This window comes from Cygnus atratus, chromosome 11 (assembly GCF_013377495.2).
Source record: "Cygnus atratus isolate AKBS03 ecotype Queensland, Australia chromosome 11, CAtr_DNAZoo_HiC_assembly, whole genome shotgun sequence".
Lineage (NCBI taxonomy): Eukaryota > Metazoa > Chordata > Aves > Anseriformes > Anatidae > Cygnus > Cygnus atratus.
This window is the reverse complement of record NC_066372.1, coordinates 3,444,590-3,467,902: the sequence shown is the minus strand read 5'-3', so window position 1 is coordinate 3,467,902 and position 23,313 is coordinate 3,444,590. Positions and strand designations below refer to the sequence as shown.

General features: G+C 42.6%; 1 protein-coding gene across 1 annotated transcript in view; it reads left to right on the top strand.

Annotated features, from left to right (window-relative positions):
• Positions 1-23,313, top strand: part of RFX7 (regulatory factor X7) — a 52,722-nt gene continuing 29,409 nt past the window's right edge. Inside the window, exon 1 of the mRNA XM_050712979.1 lies at positions 1-95. The gene's annotated coding sequence lies outside the window, so the exon portion shown is untranslated. The remainder of the gene's footprint in view (positions 96-23,313) is intronic.

Sequence of the window (23,313 nt, the reverse complement as noted above, 5' to 3'; positions counted from 1 at the left end):
ACCCCCGCGCCCCCCGGGGCCCTGCCGGCCCTGGTGCCGGGGCTGCAGGGCGGCGAGGCCAGCGCGCTGCAGCACAAGATCCGTAGCTCCATCTGGTAAGGGCAGGGTAGGGGGTAAGGGGCAGGGGGGCGATGCGCTGGGCGGGGGGGCGCGGCCCCTTTGTGCTCCCCCCCGAAAACACGCGGGGTCGCGCACAGGTGTGCCCCTGCCCGGCAGCGAGCCTCCCTTCGCTTCGTTAGTATGCTTGTTGTTATTTATTTCTGGCCCCCCAATGGACGGTCCCGTGCGCTGAAGGGGTTGGTTGGTGGTGCTGCGTGTTTGGGTTCATTTGTATTCAACGCTAATGGTAATTACGGTGCGGCTCTGTTGAAACGCAGGGGTATAATCTCACCTGCTGAAGGCATTTTAATTAGGCGGCGCGTTACACAGCCTTCTGTTTGCACGGCTATTTCTTGGTTCAGGCGAGACCCCCAGCGTGGAGTGTTGATGCAGCGAAGAATGCAGAGCCTTGCAGTACGAGGGCATTTTTCCAGCCTCCTTATGCACCCCTGCTCTTCTGAGTTTCCAGGCTGGCAAACAAAATGCAGTTTCGGCTGCAACTTGTCATGATGGCTTGCAAGTTACTGCCCAGTAATCCACCCTCCCACCCCCCAATTAAGTAAAAATTCACGGAAAACCAACGTTTCACTTAACAATATTAATTTTGTGTACGTTTGGGGTGAAAAGATGAATTGAGTTTAACTTGCTCTGCAGAGGAAATATTTTGTCATTCCCCCCCAGCCCCAATCCACAAGGGGCTACCACCTGCAGTATTTACATTTTCTGTATGCTTTTAAAAGGTGCTTTTGGCTGAGGGGGCTGATACAGTATTGTGAAACTGAGGAATTGTAAATATAGGTTACTCACCATAGGTCATACTTTCCATATATACACACCGTGTATATAATATGGCTATATATGTGTGTTCATCCTAATAAAAACATATTGATGTAGCGTGCATCTCTATTGATACTATAGTTAGCTTTTATGTTTTGAATCCGTGTGGCTGTCAAAAAAAAAAATCCAAATATAATTTTTTCTCCAGGTTATTTTACTGAATGGCATACTGAAATTGTGTCTATTGTTTGGTGGTTGTTTTTTTTAGAATTGAAACAGTAAGCAATAATTCACCCGTCCTTAATCAACACTTGCTACCTTTTGTTTTGTTTTTTTCTGCAACGTGACCTAGAGAAGAAATACAAACTGCAGAATTTCCTGTCTGTTTAGATCACGAAATCTTCACACTGTCCTAATTTGTTATGGTATTTTGTGACGTCCTTTTTAGATTTTCGTCTCTTTTCATGAACGTGCTGTTTGGAAATGAGCCTTAGAGAGCATGTTTACATTACATTCAGATTAGGTATCATGTCCAAGTTGAAGACAAAATGGCTACTAAGCAAAACCTCCCCTTTTATTCTGGGTTTTCTTTTAAAGGAAAAAGAGCGCATACGTTAGCATTTTAAATGAAGATTGCTTATTTGATTCAGGTACACTTGATGAATGGCCTGACTCCCTGTTCAGTACAAAGGAATGCAGAGTTTTGCCCGACGTGAGTGGCTCGCCTGGTGCCAAGTGCCTGTGACTAGCAGAGGTTTTGCCAGCACCTTGCAGCCCTGTCTCCTGGGGTAGTTTCACAGACATTCCTCACATGAGCATGACCTTTCCTCCCTGGCTACCTGACAGCTCTCTGCATGAGGCTGGAACTTCTCTGCCACTTTCAGACAGTGTCAGTTCCTTGCAGGTTATGCTGCAGAAATGCAGTATTTGGAGATCAGGTCATTTCTGCAATATAACCTGTTCTTTGGCATCTCCAAAGCTTTTGTCTGTGACTACTCTGAGTTCTGTGTGTTTCTCTATTTCTGTATTGCTATCAGCCAGACCTCGTTGGGAGCTTGAGTTCTGTGTTAATTCGCATTGTAGTGTAGATGCAGTTGTTTTCGAGCAGCAAGACTGAGGAGCATTGCCAGGGACGTCGTGCATACTGCACCCAGAGAAAAGAGTGGAAAGTCGCCTCTTCTGCAGTTGCAGTCTAGGATCTGTTGTCCTGTTCAGTAGGAGCCATGTGCTGGTAATGAATAAACAGTGTAAGAGACTGTGGGGAGGGCTTGTGAAAATGGCAGTGCTCTGTTATTAACAGAGCTAGGTGCAACGTGCAGAAGAGCTTCCTCTTTTCTGCTTTCCCTTCTCTTCCTCCCCTCCTCCTGTGCCTTGCCAGTTGTGTGTGCTGGCCAGTTGGCATGCTGAAGTCCTCATTTCCTTCCCTAAGGATTTAGCACACCTAGATAAGCACTTGTCTGTATTTATTTTTGCCTCTTTTCTCATATGCATTTGTGCGCACTGAATGGATATTTTTAGTTTTGTTTTGTTTCTTTAAAAAAAGGTTTTAGTCTTCAAAATGTATTGTCAATGAAAATAGTGAAGCAGAATATAGCAGCTACTGAAATACTGGACTTGAGGATCACAAACAAGTCTGTGCATGTCCTTCCACTGTACAGACAAATATAAATATAGTATGTGATGTAGGCCTCAAGGGGGACAATGAGTTATTCATTATTTCAACTCGTACTTAATTTATTCTGTTTATTAGATTAAAATGTAGTTTGACAAAAGTAGCTCCAGTAATTGTGAACATGCAAAGTCCCTTAAAATCAAACAATAGGTTAAGTCCTGCTGGTTAAAATTGAAGACACAGTCAGCATATGTGCTGAAGATTTTAAAATGTGCTTGGTAGGAGTCCATTCTGGGTTTTGTTTTGTTTTTCTTTATATAAAAAGTGACTATTAGTGTGGACTGAGGAAGGGGAGAGAAAGAGTGTCTTAGCTGTGCGTAAAAACAAGTCAGGAAGCATTTGTTCCCATTACAGCAGCATGTGCACATGATAGCAGGTATGCTGCATGGTTGCCGCCGATTAATTATTTGTAGCCAAACCGAAGTTAAAAGTTCATCGCTGTCTAGCTGTGTTTTTCCTAGCTGCCCCACTCAAACATATCCAACACCGCCGTGTCTGTTTTTGTTCTTGTTAAGTGTATGACTTGCTCAGACAGTCGGACGTGTTCTTGCGGTGTCGATGAAAAGGACAGAAATAATATTAGATGTCTTTTCCCATTGACGGATTAGAAGTCTAGACTAGGAAGAATACGTCTTTGCGGAGCCCAGACAACCTGATTAATGTCGGTTTGGGCGGGTTTGTGAGTTGCCCTAGTCTTCACTGGACACTGGGCCTTAATCTGCCTGTTTGTATTTCCCTTAGATTCATTTTCAAGCTTTTGTATTTATTAATAGCTTTTTGTCCAGACGTTAGAGCCCGAGGCGGGAAAACCTCCCCAGTCAGCTGTCTGAGCATATAGACTAATGGGGTTTCAATTAATTTCTTTGGGTGAGGGTTCTGTATTTACAAACATGTGACGTTTGTATGGGATATTTCTGTACCCAGACATATGCTGGTGAAGACTGAGTCTACTCATTATCACATTAAGTTGCCAAAGAATATCCTGTAGGTGAAGGCAGCCAGTAACGTATGTAAAGGAGTGTGGCACGAGGACTGCGGTAAGGAGATCACCGGGGAGAAAGGTGGTGGCTGAGGTTCTCTGCTCCTGCTGGGGGGGATTAAAAGGACCAACAATTCCAGGCAATTTCATCCCTTTGCTCACTGCATTAATCACAAATTCAGTCCATAGCTACAAGCACTGAAGAAGTGGATGGGTTTGTTTTCTTGATCACTGTTGCAAATAACTGGTGATGGCTCTTAAATGAGTACTTGTTTACTGGTGTAAATAGTAATCTGGTACTTGTCTGTGTGTGAGTTGGTCCCAGTTTCTTTCACTGAGCCAGGATCTCAGCTCTTTGTCCTAAAGGCATCTGTTGTGATTTGAGTGTAGTAATTCTGCCCGAGAGATTAATTTCTCGCCTCCCCATCCCCATCTCCTGTGTGAACCGTGCTGAGGACTGGGCAGCACAGAGTCACAAACTCAAAGCATTGCTTTTCTAGTCTTTTAAACTGGATATGGGCGTAGGCTTCAGATCCATAATTTTTGTCCTCAAATCACTCCTCTAGCTAGAAGTTGTACTGGAAAATCACGTGAGCTGGGCCACGTTGTGCTGAATTACATGGGTCTAAGGCCCAGTTTGTCTCCTGTTGAAGGGGCAGGAGGAGGTAAATTGTGCCTTGGTGAGTTCTGGGCTTTTTGTATTGAGCTAGAAAACCAGATTAGCTGATTTTAATATCAATATTTTTTAATCTTTGGAAAGCGCTGTTCTTTGTCATGACTTACATCACTCCTGCTCCTGCAATTGCATCTCTCACTCCTCGTTAGTTCTTGTCGGCAAGAGTGTGTCGTCACTTAGACTGCTGGCTTAGTAAATGCTCCACAGTTTGGGAAATGCCATTGAGAGTTTTCATAATAGGAATTACTACTTATTTATGTGGTTGGGTGAGTGGAAAAAATGATTGACAGTCTTAATATTTTTAACAAGATACCTGACAATGAAGAGGGAAGCTGAGAGGGTGTTTCAGGCTCTTAGAAAGTGTGGGTGCAAACACCTTTCTGGTAGTTTTCTTCTACAGTTGAATTTCCCATAAAACCCCTTATGTATATTTTTTAAGATTTTTCTTTTTTTTGAGCCAGGTTGGATTCATCCATAGACTAATCCATCTGCATGTGCAATTTTTCAGTTTTCTGTAGCTTGGGAGAGGAAGATGGGGAATAAAAGCAAAAACAAACCAACCAAAAAAAAAAAACCTCTATTTTGTTAAACGGTCTATTGAAATTGTGTGGAGAACTGAAGTTCCTGTAACTGATTACAGGCTCTTCCTGGTTATTCTGTGCCCCCAGCCCAGAGTGCACCAAGCCCTCCTTCCTTCTGGCCAGTTCGTTGTTGAGGATGTAAAACAAAGTTTTTGTAACTCTTTAATAATAAAAAAATCTTTAATAAAAGATTATTGATGAGTTTGAGGAAGAGCTAGAATTGTTGTTGACAAATGTACAGGCTACACTTAATCCAGTTAGTCTAAGTAACGTCAGAGGTGTGTTTAGCCCCTTGGAAAAAGTAATTCCAGCTCCTCAACTAAGAGGTGTTGTAGAACTGCAAATATTTCTTGTCACTCAGTTTTCCCTGTCTTTATGGTCTGTTGTTTGCAGATGATTGTGAGACTTCCCTGTCCTGAATGTATTTCCCAATGTAGTATATAAGCAGTGAAATACACAGGAAAAAACTGAGCTATGGACCATATTTTAGAGTAGTTCTTGATGATTTCAGGAGAGGTTGGCCTTCTGTGGACAGAGCATCTAACAGCATGTCATTCTTCTTCACACTCTGCTTCCTCAAATGGGTACGGACAGAAAGTGGGGTTTCTTTCACTTGACTCCGTCTGTTTCCACGTGCATTGCTCAAGGTAGCTCCCTTGTTGCTGTTGCAGAGAAAACCACGCTTGGAAGGTAAGAGCCATCTCCTAGGGACGATGTTGCTGTAAAACCATTTGTCTGATCATTTTATGTGCCTATTTCTCTTCGACCATAAGCGAATTCTGAACAGTGCCAGGGTGTAACCATCTGTGGTGCAGATCTCTTGAGTTGGGCTAAATAAAACCTGCACCATTTGTCACTTTTTCTACATATCCTCTATTCCCAGAGGACGGCCGCTCTGTGGGTTGTTTTGAGACCTTTGGTTCCTTCGAAAGAGGCCCAGGTTTCCACCCTTTATCTCTCGCTATCCATTTCTGAATGGAGGAAAACCTTCCTTTTGGGGGAAGCTCTGCTGGAAGAATTCCTTTTCCCTGAAGTGGCTTGAAAGAACAGTTGCCCTCTGCTAAAACGCCCCCCTTGCTATTGAGAAAGCCTTCCTCCCCAACCTGCCGGGCGCGGGCAGGTCAGCGGCACGCAGCACTCGGTGCCAGGGCGCTGTGGGAGGAGCAGCAGCTTGCCAAAACGGGGCACAGCCACCATGGTGCTGGAGTTTCTAGGTCAGCAGGTGTGGAAGCCAATTTGGTCTGCAGGCATTTTTATGAGGTTAGAAATAAACCCGAATAAAATGAATGCTGACCTTTATGTAACCTTTTGAGAATGGAGTTGAGGTTTTATTGAATATCCTGGCTCTGAGTTGGGTGGAACAGCTTTGCGGAGAGACGAGCTCTGTAAAGCTGCTTTTAGGAAGAGTGGGTTTTTCACCCTTGTTCGTGGGCTTTGTTTTCCTTTGTTTCTTGAAACAATAGGATCTAATAAAGTATGTGGGGAGAAGAACAGTATTCAAATAGTAAGACTTGGCTAAGTTCTACTGCCGTTCATTTAAAATGCATAGGAGTACATGAAATTGTTGACTTCACAGGATCAAACGTACGCAATTCCTTGTTTCATAAACATTTTACTTACCACCACAGGATATCTCTTTGTTGAAGCAAGTCAGACGGTGTGACATTGTGGTTTTCAGGGTGGCATTTCTAATGAGTTGTTAATAAGCACAGAATTGCAGGTCTGTTACCTCAGGCCTCTGTAGGTGGGTTGCTTGCAATTTGGAGCAATTCTGTTTGATTTGCACGTGTGTACACCATTGGCAGGTAGGAATCCACATCTCTATCTGATCAGAACACTCCGAGCCATCCCCCAAATTTTCTGAATGCTCTTTAAAAATAAAAAAGGAAAAAAAAAACACAATACAACTGGTTAAGATGTCAGTATTTCTCAGGTTTGGATGATCAGATTTATACTGAAGCTCTGATTAATCTTTTTATTAATTGGGGCTTGGGGTGTTTTGTGTGTTTAAGTGGTTGAGCACAGGGGTTGAACTTAGTGTTTTTATACAGATCCCGTAACTTATGTATGTTGCCTTCTCTTGTTACTCCACTCTGCAGCTTGCCAAACTGAAGTATTTGGAGAAGAGCCAGAGCTGCAAAATTCAGATCACAATCCAAATTTGGATTTTTGGTTCAAGCCTTTCTAATATCTAATATTGCAAAGCTTCATATATCAAGAAGAATCTCGTTATTTCAAAATTCAAAGATAGGAAATGGATGTAACTTTGTAGCATTCCTCTAGAGCAGTCGGATAGAGTGCTGGACTGCATGTTTGAAAGATTATTGTTGGATGATTTAAAAGGTAAATTAAGTAGATAAAATTGCAATGATCTGTCATCCAGAAAGAGCCTAGACAGAAGGCTGGCACAAATTAGTTCTTTCAAGCCAGTGAGAAAAATCCCCTAAATACATCTAAAAATTCCAAAGTTGTTGGAATGCTGTCTTGCGTTCCCTCAGATCTATGGGAATTTTAAGGTTTTGTTTTGTTTTGAGTGGAGTTAGCCAGTATCTCAATTTTAATGCTTTCTTGATTTAATGGAAAAAGGATTATCTGTCATCAAGTAGGACGCTTGTTATCAGTTGCTGTACCATCAACAGGCTTTCAGTAAGCTGCCAAGTATTTTCTGGTTTTGAATATTTAATCATTAAGACAGTGGAAGAACATTCAAAACTTCCTGAATATTTTCCCTGTTGCTTGTTTTTAATTGCTCGTGGTTGATGCAGTGACATTATATCGAAGGGCAGGGAGGCTCTGCTTTCTTGCAGCCGTGGTAGATGGGGATGGTCTCTGCTGGTGACCCCCACTGCAAGAAGTTAGGCAGAGGGGACCTGAATGGGCGAGAGACGTGCGAAGCTCTCCTTTTATAGCTGCTTGGAATCACACCTAGTGAATGGTGCAAGTTTTCAGCTGAGAGCAGGAGGGATAAGCTTAGGGTATACAAACTATTTGTAGTGTAAAATAAATTGCATGTGTTGTTTAACACCTTTAGAATACCCCAGTCTTGTTTGCTACATAACATGTATTATTAGTTTGAGTTCTGTTAGTTTGCGGGGCTGGGGGTCTGTTGCTGCATTTTATTCAGTAAGAGTTGTAAATGATACTGGAAGACAGTGTGGATTTTAGTAGATTTCTTGTGACGCTCCCCACCCCAAAGTGGCCATTTAGAGAGGGATAATTTTAAGTCTGTTCTTCAGTACATAAATTCAATATAATGTGCTCTCAGCACTGTAGGAGCAGGTGAGGATGGGAACCTTTTGTCTGTATTGCTTTAAATATTTTTACTTTCCCTTTCCCAATTCCTAAAAATTCCCAAGTCACTTTGGAAATAAACAATCCCTAGTAGCTGGGATTATGTTTAAAAAATCTACCTGAATAACTAGCTTACTTTTTTTGTTTCATATGAACCAAGTTCTCTTTTTTACATAAGCATGTATATTTTTGTACTTCATCCACTGCATTAGTTATAGAAAACTGAGGTGTGTTTTGGTTCCACCTTTCAACCTAAGACTATCGCTTGGGGCTGCTGGTTTCACTGGCTACTGCATACAGGCTGGCTAAGTGCTTACAATGGACTGTAGATGTATTAACGTGAACTGGAGCGCCTATGCCACCTTCATCATCTTGGTTAACAGAATATTTTAAGCACATCTTTTGTATTTAATGATCCTTTGGTACAGCTGCAGGAGAAGGAGCTTTTTATTTTGGTTTTAGTTTAACCCCGTATGGTAGCTACGGTCAGGAGCAACTTCCTGTTTGCTGAGAGTGCATTGGCTGCCTGCTCGCTGAGCTGAGGCCGTCACGAAATTCAGCTCAGGGATGAACTTGGGGTACTGTTGGTGTGTTGAGAGTGACAGTCTCCCTGTTTGGCTTCGGTGTAAAGGAGATGGACATGGTGGAAACTGTCCCGGGTTTACAACGTGGCATCCTTTCAAGTTTTTATCTTGCCCTTATATATTGCTGAGGTTGCATCAGCTGTTACCTTTTTCTAGCAGCAGCCTATAAACATATTGCATGGTGAAATGCGGGGCTGTTGCAGAGTCGGGGATGCATCTAAGGACGTGTGTTTCTCAGGATGCACCGATGCTCCTCCAGAATGACAGATCCTGCATAGCTTTTCACCGCAGCTGGATGTGGATGGTGTCGCCTACTGCTTGTCAGGTACTTCAAGTCTGGGAAGAAAATTGTTACTGGGGAGAACTTGTTCACTGAGGCATCTTTGTATCTCCCCTTAGAGGAAGTTCGTGGTTTAATGTCAACGTCCGTAATCTATGGCTGTCCTTTTTGATGGATAGTCTCATGGGCATGGAGGCAATCCATATTTCTTAGTCAAAAATTCCTAAGTGCCAGTAAAAGGTTGTTGGGACTTTTGCCAGTGGAAAAGTTGGATTGCATTGGACAGGAGGAATTACATTTCATTACTTTGGTTGCCTATAAAGGAGTGAATTAACTTATTTTTAAAGCTGTCATCAATACAGACAAACTGTTGGAACTTCTTTCTTAATACAAGGTTGCCTGTAAGTGTCTGCCTCAAGAGCATCTCTTGGACAAAAAAGAATTAGCTTGTGACTGAGGTGTGCTGGGTTATAGGATGGGCAATTTGTTCTGCATTTTCCTCTGCAGCTTCTTGCCCTTGTTTGGAAGTCACCTGGGAATACTTAGAGTAGTCTTTGTGACTTTACTCCTGTGTGCTTTCTCCCTTCCTCTCCAGAAACATTGCCACACTAAAATACAAAAGACAGTTTTTCAGTACCAGAAGTTAAGAAGTTTTAAGGTACATTCAATACAATATTTTTGTGGATGGAATTTTAACTCCTGTTTTGAAAAGCAGTGAATCCCCGCTCCTCTAGTACCACATGCTATTTTTATTGCCAAATTTATCAAGTAGCTTGGGTGCGTATTTAGCTTGTGGGAGAGCTGGGCACAGTGGTGCTGGATGGATGCTGCGTGAGCACAGTGTCTGAGGTGTGTGGAGGCAATCTGAAAGTGGGACTTGAGGTTTCAGCTTCAGGGTCAGACAGCCGTTACACAGGACCTTTTTATCTTTCGTGATATTGATGTGCAGGGTGTAGTTCCTCTGGCAGAGCATGCAGGCATCAGGTGCTCCTTGCTGCCCCGTTAGAGGAGGCCCCCTTGCAGGACAGGTACCTAGCTGAAGCAACCTGTCTTGATTCTGACACAGCATCATCCACCTACTACTACAGTCTCCTACACTGTGGATTTTGTTGTTTCATACTTCTGGCAGTGTTTCTCAGTGAAAGGTAAACAACCACTCCGCAATTCTGGGGCTGGGTTATATGAAAGTCCATAGCTGCGGATAAGGCGCCTGTGACATCTCTTGCTTCCTGTGTATGGAAGCTGCAGCTCTTCCTACTGGGATGAGACGGTCTGAAACAAAGGCCAAAAATCATTTTGAAACACTCTTACCGCTGTCAGACTATGGTATAGGAACCTTGTATCCAAGCTCTGAAATATAGCCTTCCTTTCATAAACGATACATAAAAAGCTTGCCTGTTTCCTTTGTTTTTATTTAGTTTTATTAAGTCTGCATTTTAAATGAGAAGCTGTGTTAGGGACTACAGTTGCTATTAGTAGTCATGTAAACTTATTAGGTAGTTGATATTTAAAAGAGTCAAATTAACTTGCTGTCAGTAATCGCTAGCTGCACACTGGGTACCACAGCATGCTGAAGAATTAAGGCAGTTTTTGGCTCCAGGAGCCTGTTCTGCAAAGCTACATTTGTTATGATTGACTCTGATGGTACTGTTCAATGATGAACTTGTTAAAAGTTGAGAAATGAACTGGCAGCTGAGAGAAGAGTGTATTTGTCTCTTCCATTCAACAGGTGAGTGAAGTGGGATTGTCACATCTAGTTCTAAACATGTGAATAGGGATATTTTGAGCAGAAACCATTAATTGAACTCAACAACTAGAGATAGCTTACTGAGTCAAACTGAAAAAAAACATAATCAACAAATGTGCTTAAGGCATAAGGAAAAGGACTTTCTTTTTACAGCAATTTGGAAATGTTGGCTTCTGTGCACTACATTGGGCAAAAGTTTGTCTAAATGGACTTTACAGTGAATTATCAATTAAAAAAACTATCTTGTAAATTATCATTTGCTTATGCAAAAAATGCTAGAAGCTGACCCTGAAGATTTATTAACCTATGTAATTAAGTTCCTGATCCATGAATGTATTCAGACAGCTATCTCTGTACACTATAAATAGTCAATTTTCCTGGTTAATGAAGGCAAAAAGAAATTGTTGTACCATTGACAATAAAAATGAAATCCACAATTTTTTGTTCTTCTCTTCAGTACCACCAAGTTTAAGCTGTCCCTATCTAGCTTTCATTGCACATATTCCCACGGACTGAATCTCTCTTTTCCATTCTTTAAGCTTACTTCTCTTGGAGGGATTAAGAACAGAAGGTTCCTGTACCATCATGGTTGTACTTGTTGAAGTTGGTGAAACTTGCAGCTAAAATAAACAAAGAAGTTCAATTGCTTGAGTGAGTGGAAACCCTGTTTCTGTAATCACAGACACATGCCTATGTACTTGGATCTTGCCTGTCAGTAGCTGCAGATGTTCAGGGCGAAAATATTTACCATGGGGAAGTGTTTTCAGTGCAGAATCTAGTAATTGTTATTTGTTAATTCAGAGTGATTCTTGGCACTTCAGAGAATTTCATAGTTACCACTGAATACTTTAAATACCAATAGCTCTGTGTCAAATTTGGCTCAAGGTAGGAGGAGGAGATAGCTCAAGTGCATTCTTCTGGAAGACATGGGCCTACCTAAATTTGTCAAACTCAGGTGAGGTTGACTTGATTAGTTCAGCTACTCGGTAAAGGAGTGGAAAAGCAGCAAATAGTTCACCTCGAAAATTGAAATCAAACTGTGCTAATAATTGAGAAAAGACGTTTTCATTCCTTTAGTGCAGACATCTGCTCTCCTGCTGGCATGTTTACACATGGTGTGGCTCACAGGAATGAAAATCCAGACCAATGAATTCTGTAGTGTTGTTAGACCACGTCCCTCTTTCTGGAGGGATCCGTCAGACGAGACATCATGGTTAACATTAGTGTGGGAATAAATGCAGTTCAGCAGGTTGTTAGATGCTCAAAGGCGTTAGCCAGTTGTGTGCTGCAGCCTACAGGTGAATTTCAACAGTGCGATTATCTCAGTGAATATTGCTTTAGTAACTTGCTGTCTATATCCAACCTAAACTTAATTTTCTGGTGCACTGATTTGGGGAAATTCAGAAACTTAATGTATTTTTCTTAAATCTGTAAATCTCTTTTAGATTTAATTGAGGACAACCTTTTTTATTTTTTTTTGACTGCTATACTAAATAGGTCGTGGTATAACTTCGCAGGTCTTTGGGATGTTTGGCATGGACGTATTGTGAATAATGAATCCATGTAACTATTCTGCATTCAGAACATCTGCAATTGTCCTAGGAGGGTGCTGAACTCAGTTTCTGACCTGCAAGGCTGCAGTTTCAGTACTTCAAACAAGGGCAGGTCACACGTCCTCTGCTCTGTTTTTAAAAGAAAAGTTTAACAAAACGAGAACTTTTACAATAGATATCAGAGTGCTTAAGGAGCAACAAGCCCTAACATGGAATACTAAGTACTGGTTAGTTGCCTGCTGTTGATGATACCCGTTTAGAAGTTACGTTCTAGAAGAAATAAATAATCTGATAAACTTGTTTGTTCATTCATTGCAGTTGTAGTGAAGGAGGCTGTGGGTGGAGTGATGGTGACTTGACTGAATGATGCCCACCTGCCCTGTGCTTGTAGTCCATGTGGCGGTGATGGTGGAGTTGGCTGGTGGGGTTGCCATGAAGCTGCACGGGCCTGGTGGTGCCTCTGCCGGGGAGCTGGAGAACGTAGTCCTGCCTTGGGGCAACTGCTCGTGCGGTGCAGGCTCACCTAAGGTGCTCGCTTGAAACAGTTTAACTGCCACCTATGAGCAAGTGCAGCTGTCCAGGCTGAGCTCTGTAGGTACAAATTGAAATAGATGTGTGCAGGTGTGAACTTACATGGCTTTAATTGAATTAAATTTTGTGCAGCTTTAATTTTAATCAAGTGCAGCTTACAGGTTTAGACAAGCTCTTCAGTCTGCAAGTAAACTGAAGTTCACCTGGGCTGCAGGCTAAGGGAGCTCAAACTTTCCAAACTAAACCCTTGAGATGTGGAGTAGCATGTGTTTGTTACTCTTCTTAAGATCTTAGTTTTGGAATTAAATAGTAGGGTGGAAAGCTTACAGGATATACTGCTTTGGTGTTCAGTGAAATGATGTTTGAGGTAGGCAAGAGACTTTTGGCTACTTGTGACTTTTTATACCATGCAGTTCCTGTGTCTGGAGTGTGCTGAAGCCTGGAAGTGGAAGTGAGAGAAATGCCCCCAGGTGCGAGTGCAAGGCTGAAGGATGGAGGCTGGAAAGAACCCATGGCTGTTGAACAGCAATGAGGAACTGAGAGGGTTGTATGGCTGCTGCTACAGGCAGCGGTGCAGTGTTAATCCTGCGTATAGTCAGTTTTTAAATTTTGACCCCTACAAAAACGTCAGGGATAGGAGCAGGGTTATAGCATGTGCCAGCGAATGGCGTGGCTCATGTCAGGGAGAGGCGTTGCTTTTCCCATGATCGAGCACCTATGCCCACCTAGTCTGAAAGAAGTGTAGGCAGATGCTTGGAGAACACTTACTATATCCTGGGGCAGTCAGAACTCCTTCCCGAGTGGATAAAGGGAAACCTGCAGTTGTTGATCCTGCTGGGTTTGGAGTGAGGACGGGTGTATGGGGTACCTGAGCTTTGTGGGACCCTTCCAGTGGCAGTGTGTCTGTGCCCAGTGCTGGGCTTGGCGTGTGCTGGGGCTCGCTCAGGATAGAGCTGGGGTATGGCACTGCTCAGCAGGTGATAACCATCCTGGTTACCAAATTAATAGGGTAAAGAAGAGGTACAACCAGTAGCAAACCAGTTTGTTAACAAAAAGCAGCTAGGATAGGTGCAGGTTGTGGAAATGTCTAAAGGAACTATGAGAAATGAACAAAAACTCACCTGTTATCAGCAGGCTTAGATACGCTGTCCTGGCACCTGTGCCAGCACTGGAAAACATGTGCTTGCAGTCTGGAAGGCTGGGAGCCCTTGTGATAGCACTGGTAACACGGGAGGCTTGTACGTGTTTGATAGTCTGAGCTTTGTGTAACTCTGTACAATAAACATAACCCTAAACACATTCGCACGGTTTTGGTTGTGTGTTAAATGTAAGCAGAGCGTACACCATTCCCTTTTTCTCATGGGTGCATGGACACCATGTCCCTTTGTCACCAGCCTTTTGTAGCCTTGGTTTGTAGAGAAGAAGATGGAGAGGCAGGTCTGCATCCTGTGTTACGCTGTGCACTGTCCTGGTGCTCTGCAGGCAAGTGAAATGCTTTTGTCTTTCTCAAGTTGATGGTACAGAAGGGTTCTGTGCACCTGCGTTTTGTGGGTGCGTTTCCTTTTTTCTCTTCTTTCAAGTGCTGCTGAGGAGTGCCACCCCTTTAGTTTCACTAGGCATCCTTTTGTAGAGCCATATGGGAGAAAGGCTTGAGACAAATCTTGTCATGCTTTCTAGCATCTCCCAGTCAGGCCCTTTAGAAATACAAGCCTTGAGTAATAATGTTGTAACTGGATCGGGCTTCTGCTGACTGTGGGCGAAACTGCAGTAGCAATCTCACAGCTATGTACAGACGGAATTCAGAAACAACAACAGTTGGTTGGTTTGTTTGTAATTAGTTTTGAAAGCAGTTTTCATTGTGAAATATGTGACCCGTTATGATAGGTGATTTGCCATTTAGCCACAAACCTTTCTGCTTTTAGCAGGACATGCTTTAGACAAAAAGACTTCTCAAGTAGGACTTTATTCATGTAGTTTTATTTAGATCACCCTGTGCTTTCTGTGTTTAGGCTTTCTAGGCAATTGTTCGATGCAGACTGATCTTGGAATACCCTGCAGTGCCTCATATGGATTGTCAGTAATAAATATAGGATGCAGCTCCTCGGAAGGCATTATCTTCCCACATAATGTACAGAGGGCATCACATCTTTAGTATAGAGTCCTGCCTGAATGTAACAATATAGACTGATTTTAATTTAGATCAGTGCTGAAAAAAACAGATGAGAAATGTATAAAACCCTTTTCTTGTTTCTTCTAAGAGTTTATTCAAGTAATTTGTAGCCAAAAAGCATATTTAAGTAATTTAAAAGAGAAATACAAAACAGGAACTTAAGTGACTGTTGTGTTGCTGGAATAGAGCACCTGGCATGCTGTGGCTGTGGCAGGCTTTTCCCAGTTATTTTAAGAATTGTGGAAATGAGTCTTCAGCATTTGCATAGAGCTAGATTTCTTCAGAAAGCTAAAAGAGATGTTTATATATTTAATTTTCAGACCCAGGTATTCTGATGTCTGCCAACTAATTATTTCTCAGCAGTTCTTACTTGGCAGTTCATTATAACGGGCTACATTGGAGACGGGTATTTCGTTAGTAGCCTTATCTTCCTTCTTTGTTCAGCTGTTTGTATAGTTGGCATTATTTAATAATGTATAAAATCATCGTAGTCTCAGGAATTAGAAGGGATTAAATATTTTTTATCCTATATGCAATATTTTTCTTGCATTTATTTTAGTAACAAGTGTTGAAGTCATGTGTTTGACTAATTTTAACCTGCAGTAACTTAAAATGTAGTGGCATGCTGATCTAGTATTTTTTTCAGCTGTGTGGTCCAGTGTTGCCCATTTTTGTGTCTAATTTAAAACCGACCTTGGGTTTTTTCTTCTGCAAGTGGAAGGACATAGATTAGGTTACATGGAAGATCAGTTGGTTGCAGCTTGGCTTGTCCCACTGTTTTATCAGTTTGGTGTTTTTCTTGCTTCCTTATATTGCAAAGAAGAGTGTTTTGGCTTGGATTAAAGGAGTCTGCCTTCAAGCTGGAGAGCCAATATTTACTAATTGGTGGCAGCTTTCTGTATTTACTTTTTTGAGGCCTTAGTTAGATACTTTGGTACATTTCCAGCGGACAGAACTCTGGCTATTTTTATGCTTTAGGGAAATAACAATACTTCATATACTTCCAAGACAGAATTACAGTCCCTGTACCTTCTTTCTGAAATGAGGATATATTTGCTTTTGAGTACTGGAAGATTTAATTTGTCTTGTATTAAATGTTTTGGTTGCATTTGCTTGTGTTTGTGCTAGGTTCAAGTAGTTTAAACGAATAGATTGAGGTAAGTTTGCTGTTACTGGCGGTTCTCTTGTTTACAGATCTGGGTCTGTTGAAGTCCAAATCTGTCTTAATTTGTGACAATTTCATGATACGACAGTGTAAGATGGCATTTGAGAAGTCAGCTGTGCTAGCTTAAAGGTGAAGTGCGGGGCAGAGGACAAGGTACAACTGGATTTGACAGAAAACTGCTATTGCACAGAAGGTAAATTTCTACAATTCACTTCAAGATTAACATCCTTATTTAAGAAAATCTTTCCAAAAAGTTGTTGAGAGAACCTGGGAGAGAATACAAATTGGATAATTGTGTCTTTTCTGCAAGTAAGTCGAACTCTGTGTCTGGAAGGACTCGTCACTTGTCTGATAAAGATTTTATTCCCTCTTTTAAAGTAGTCTTCAAATACAGACAGAAGAGTTAAGTCCCTGTCTTCAAAACTTGTCATCTGAATCTCACTGCTCAGTTGCTGTTTTTTTGTTGTTGTTGGTTTTTAAGTGTTTGAAATAGTGTCAGAACTAATCACTGTCTCCTGTGGTAGTTCACTGTGGCCTCACTAGGAGGGTATTAAAATGTTACGCTGCAAATGATCTAGTTGTGAGCTATCACTGAAATGATGGAACCTGCAGCTCTGCGATTTCTGCCTTCCATTGGATCATGGGGTTGTGGGATGAGCTGGTTCAGTTAATTGATTCAGCGGGAAGCTCGTCTGCGTTAATGAGATGATAAATTTTCTGTTGGATCAGCAAACAGATCCGACTCAATGAAATCCAGCTTGGCTCTGGCTGTACAATTTGCATGATCTGACATAAAGGCACTGACACAGAAAGGAAAATGCACTGGTCAGTTGAGAAACAACTTGCAGTTTAACTGGATGATGCTACTTGAAATGGCCTCTACAGGTGAACACATAGGGTGTGACTTCATCTTTATACTGCCATAGTCTGTTTTTCCCATGGCTTTGGTCCCTCGGTTGCTTTTTTAAGTAGACACTTGGAAAAGCTCAGTTTTTGTGGTGGATTCAGCCATCCCATGACACACTATCACCTAAGTCACTGAGAGTTGCAGGATTTTACAGGTCCACAATATAGCCTGTAATATTTTCTATTTTGCCTTTAAGACATCAAGTTGGATTATCTGCAGGAGAGAAAGTGCAGGCAGAGAGAGAGCCCCTAGGTGGCATCAGAAGCCCTGCTTTTTGGCTCTTCTGTGTCACACTGTGAGAGGTGAGGATGGGAGGGGATTCAGTAATTGTGATGCCAAGGTTGACTTGTGGAAATGCCCTGCTTGGGTGTGCTTTCCTTTCACAAGCGCTGTTCTGTACTGGCCTATGCTTGCGAAAGCTCTGCCTCCATTAGCTAAGCAGTGTAGTCATCAGTGCAGTAACTGAAACAGATTTCAACCTTTTGCAGCTCTGCTTTCTAAATATTTAGTTGAAATGCTTTTACAACCATTTTACTTCTTTATCAATATGAGCCAAGCCAGACAACGTAATATGACATATGTTAAGATGTTAATTGAGTAGCAACAGACATAGGCGGCTGTTTTCATAATTTTCTCCTTAGATGATCCTTGGCTCCAGTTTAACATTTCTTTGTGCTTCTGAATGGAAGGTTCTATAAAGATATTTTTAGAGCTGTTACTCTAAGAGAAGCATTAATTCAGTAAGACTAAGAATTAAGGGCCTAATCCTGCAGGCAGGCAGTATGTGATGATAGTACCTTTCTGATAGTACCACTTGCTGTAATATGGTTGGTAGTCCTGTTACTGAGTACTTCCTCACAGCATTCAAAATAAATAGATTTCTTTTAAATGTTGTCTCAAGTCACCAACGTACTGGAAGAGAGATCTGAATCTTTTGGGAAGGGTGTGGGTTCAGTTTAATAATTATCCCTTCTATTTTGACATGGCTTTCAGAAAAATGACTTGCCCTGAATTGGCACTGTTCTTATTTAGTAATGGAGTCTAACTTGTCCTTGGGAACTAACTAGGTTTTTGGAAGAGGAAAAGAGGCAGCAGGAAACTGAACAGGAAGAAGGACTCCCGGTTGCTACCAACACTGAACTACCTCCTGTGCCTGGGAGACAGCAAGCCTACTGTGCGGGGAGGCAGGGATTGCTGCTCACTTCGTGCTGTTCCTCCATCGAAGGAACAAGACTACCTGCAGACCCTATTGTTAAGTAGTTTGGCAGACAGCCGGTGAAGATTGTATGAGGGAATGATTGGTGCAGTGAGAAATTGAGACTTTGCATAGCTGGATAATTTGTAAGGGGCCATGTGACCAAAATAATTCTTCCTTGGCAGCCAGCTTTCTTACCTAGGTACCTTCCACTTTCACACAGAAGGCTTATTTTTGGATATCTGCCTAAAAATATTGGGTTAGCAGCATGTCACCATACACGTGGGCTACAATTGAGTTTCTGGGAGATGTCATTGTGGCTGCTGAGCAGCCTCAGTTCCTGCCCCTCGCTGGAGCTGCACCCACGTTGTTGCTGGTTTTGTGCTGAGCTCTCAAGAGAAAAAGCTTGTGGTCATCCCCCCACTTCTCCAAACGAAGCTTATTTTAGAGCTTTATAAACCTCCCTCTTGGCATTATTTGTCTGAACTGGTAACTGCTTTATCATCTCTGATGGTAACTAATTAACAGTGGTGAGAGGTAACTGCACACTGGGGTTTTTGTTTCTAGTGGCAACTTTACTTACTGCATAAGGTGTGTCAGGTAATAATGTAACTCAGTGTGTGTGATCTGGAAGCTCTGCAGTGGGACATCCTTCCTGTCTGGTCAGGAGTTGTATCCTGTCTTCATAACATATGGCATAGCTATGAGCGCTGATGGAAAGTTGTTCCTTTTCATAACCTGCATTAGGGTTAGGCAGAAATAATATTTTTTGTGGGCTGTCCAAAATGCACCAGGCACGTGAAGCAGAGCTCTGGAGCCTGTTCTCAGGAGGGTGTTCCAGTTTATGCAAATGTTTGCAGAATTGTGCTGAAGAGCATACAGAGATTTGTTTCAATCTCACTGCTGGAATTAAAGCCATAATGAAGAAGGGGCTCCAGGCTTCCTGAGGCACCTTAGTCAAACCATTACAGGATTTTGCACTGTAAATCGTGGCTCCACTTGTCTCCTGAATTTTGTCAAGCTGGACTTCTGTTGCAGTTGTGTACAACTTCCTCCATTTGAGGATTAAGTCTGCTGCTAGTGCCTGAATGATGGGAGCCACGTCCTGTGTGGCTTTTGAGGCTGGGATGTCCTTTGCTGGGGTGAATGGCAGTGTTGTGGAGGTGCTGCTGTCCCACTCCTGCCAGGCACGGGACCGAGAGCCCCTTTGCAGGTGTTCTTCTCTGCACAGTGGCTCCCAGAACAGGAGCTGCGCTGTAGCGGCTGGGCGCTCACGCGGCATTTGCAGTGCATGCATACATGTTCCTCCAGCATTCACTGTGCTGCTAGCTTTGATACTAAACGAATAATTTACTGTTGAAAAGCTGGTAAGTGTTTGTTCCAGTGATTGTGCTGACTTTGAGAAGGTTTATAGAGTTAACTGAGCAGCAGCTAGCATGTTTGATGGCTTTGTTTTACCCCTCCCAACTACCTTCCTCTTTCTGATCTCACAGGCATAAGGCTTCTCATATCCCTTGTGATTATATGGCCTCTATTCTTTGCAGCATTAAGGAAATACTAAGTGTGCTCAGAGCAACTGAGTTCTGCCGTATCTTGTAATAAGATATTCTCATACTGCTCAGAGTGCTTCAGCTACATATCCCTGAACCCAAGGTGTTGCTTAGAGCAACGTTCAGGAGTTTGTCAGCAGGGCTGCAGCGTTTAGAAGCTTAAATTGCTGCAGCATTCAACAGTAAGTGTTCAGGAACCTGTCAAAGATATTGGGCCTAAAGACTGAGTTAGGAACTGAGTCTGTGAAAACTGCTGAGAGGCTTTCCAGTAAGGCTTTGGTCTGCAGCATGAAAGCTGCCCATGTATTTCTGGGGAAGACAGGACTGGGGGGCTCTGTGAAAGACAGAGTCTTTGCAGGGAGCTGCTGTTACGCTTCTGTAAAGCACAGGCTAAATAATCCCCCTTTTCCATGCTCTTTAACTCATTAAAAGAAGCTGGGCTCTTGTTTTTGAGTGTTCCACCTGATGGCTAAGGGTGGTTCTTCAGAGGGGAACTGTTTCAGACTGGTGTTGTTTTGGGCAGAGCTGATGTTTTTGAGAAGCATTTCTTTAGGCAGTGGGACTGAAACACATCTTTCTTGAGTAGTTGGGTGTATCTGAACTGTCAGACAGCCTGCTTTGCAGCGTCCACTGAGTAAATATTTCATCGATTGTGGTAGGGTCACTTAGTCTTTTTTGCAAAGGTTATAGCTTTATGCTCCCAGGTTCTTGTGGAGGATCAGTACCTCATGCAAGCTGGTAACTCAAGGCAGCCGTCAAAAACAAGCGCCTTTGTTATCACTCCTAAGGGGCAGCTATCCCCTCAATCAGAGAAGGTACTGCTTTTCCTGGATTAAACTGTGTGGAGCAGCCTGCATTAAGGTGTAGATCGGGTAAGTGAACTAGTTGGACTTGAGGGAGACTTTCAGCATAAAGAGCTGCAGAAGAATGGATACCATAACTGTGCTGCATGCTCCAGGCAGTTACTGCCGTGGAACTTGTAGCAAGCGCCCAGGTGCTGTGTGGAGCAGCTGTCCATGAGCAGCAATGCTAGCAGTATGACTTCTAATTTTAGTTTTCAGACGGACTTAAGTCACTAATAGATTCAAATGGTTATTTTCATTAGCGAGAACATCTGTCACTTTGGGTGCTCTTCTGCAGCTGTTACTGGACATGTAGCGAAGTGCATGGGTAATAGCCTCCAAGTGTTAGAAGTAGGTCTGGGTACAGGGTCTGAGGTAGCCTTGCTTTTGTGATTGCTGGTAGGAGACCTACCAAATTAATTTTTGCCAGAAGTCTCCCAAGACAGTTGACCAAATTAAATTTTTGTGCCTGTAAAACTGAGCCCGACTGGTGCAGTTACTGTAATTAAAATAGTTATTAGGTAATAGATGCATTTGGCAGAGACAGAATCAGGCTTATTTATTTAAAATTTGAAAATAGCTTTCAAAACACATCTGTCTTGTAAGCTAGCAAAGGAAGATATAATAAATAATAAATAACATTGGCAAATACATTTTAACTGGGGTGACTGTTACTTCACCACATCTGTCACTTGTCCTTTAATCTCCTGATATAATGGAGATGCTTCATCTTACAATTTCACCAGAAGGAGCTTTTCTGTGCAGTGCTCAGGACCATGCAAAGATCACTGTCCCAGCACATTCCCAGCCAAAGGGCTGGTTCTTCAGAGGGTTGTTGTTGCTGTACTTTGACGTGGATCAACTCCACTGAAAGGTAAATAAGAAGTGTTTCTCATTAGGCACAGGCTTTATGAAGTCAGGCTATGTTAATGTGGGATATGGTTAGGGTAAAAGAAGCCTCAGTTTACCAGTAACAAATTATAATAATGTCCTTCTAGAATACCAAGGAGCACACAGCGGGAGGTGAAAAAATTGCTGTTAAAATAGACATCATGCTTACTCCTGCTTGAGCTGTGGACCCTTTGCCTTGTAAAATGTCACAACATCTGTGTGCAGATTAGAGGACATGAACTCGACTCTCCTTTTTGTGCCACCAGTTGACAAAAAGGAAACAGAGAAACTGTACTCACTGGTCCAATTATTGCTCTTTTGCTGTTGCTTCTAGACACTGTTGATCAGTGCTCTGGGAGCAGGGGTCACAACTGGAAGAGTCTGAACTGAATTTGAGAATTTACATTTACTGACTCAGACTGGTCTTTGGAGATAAAAGGACAACTCCAGGGATCTCCTGCCCAGCTGCCTCCTGGCGGTTTGCCTCTTTCTTTTTGCAAGAAGAAAATATTAATGCAAATGGGCATGTTTATGGGCAGTTTGGCAGAATCTGCCAGGGCTGTCAACTGTGCTGGCAGAAGCACATCCTTCTGAAAAACCTAGCACAAAACATAGTGAGCAGGTCTGTAGAGAAAAGGCTGTGTTTGGACTAAATTTGGTCTGCCTATCCCCTGCGTCCCCTTATCCTCTGTGTTGCTTTTCTGCGTTAATCTATCATGTGAAGCCATGGAAAGGCTTTGGTACAAAAGTGGGCGCGTGTTGTCTGCTGCTTTATGAAAGAGGCTGTGGATCTGTAGCAGAACAAGCATTGTGAAACCCTGCTAGGGACAGGAGGCAGTGGGGCAAGGTGGAGTCCAGGGTGAGAGCTGTGCTGTGGGAGCAGCCCGATGTTTCAGTATTGCTTTGCTCAGCTTTGAGTCAGATGCAGTGGTACCTCTTAGCAGCAGCAGGTTTCCACGCTTGGTGTCCTTTGACTTTCTAGTAAGATGGTGGTTTATGAAGAGTGAGATGACATTTGGGTGCCTTTTTTCGATTGTTACAGTAGATGGGAGCCCCTTCATCTAGGCAAGGAAAGACTTCCATTTTACTGGCTTTAGTTTTCTGTGTTTGCACAAATCCCCAGCAGCTCAGCTTCACTCCTGCCTTAGCATTTCCAAGTGTCTTCCCAGCTGATTGTCCTAACACCAAGTCAGCAGCAGTGGACACCTACCGTTGTATCTACATCAGTGGACTTGCTATCCATTTTTGCCTGTTGATGCTTTTTGTTGTATTGCCATTATTGCCATATCTGGTTCTTGTACGAGAAGGGGGGCGGAGGGGATCAGTAATAGCAGCTCCTGCAGGACATATTTTAGACCTTCTGGTTTCAAAATGCGATGCTGTAACAAACAGGACAACCAGGCTCCTGCCTCTTTGAACATTGGATGTAACATAGGTGCCGAATCGGTAGCTCTAACTCTTATTTTCACCAGACACTAGAGTTGTTTGTTTGGCTTGTTTTAGTTGTGATTTTTAGTATGTCCATCGGATACCTTACTTGGCCTTTCTTTTGTATGTGGTAGCACCTGTACAAAAGTAAAATAACCGGAAATTATATGTTTAGTTCTGGTAACAGGACGTTGAATTATGTTCTATTCTACTAGCAGTGAAGTGTTTCCTAAACTCACACTGGTTGTTTAGTGCTTGTTCAGTAAGTGTTCAACAGTAAAGACTATTTATTTTCGCATGTTAAAGCTCATTCTCCTGTTCAGAGCAATGATTAAATGCCTTCAACTGATATGCAGTCTAACCAAGCACGTAGCATACAGTACTCTTCAAGAAAC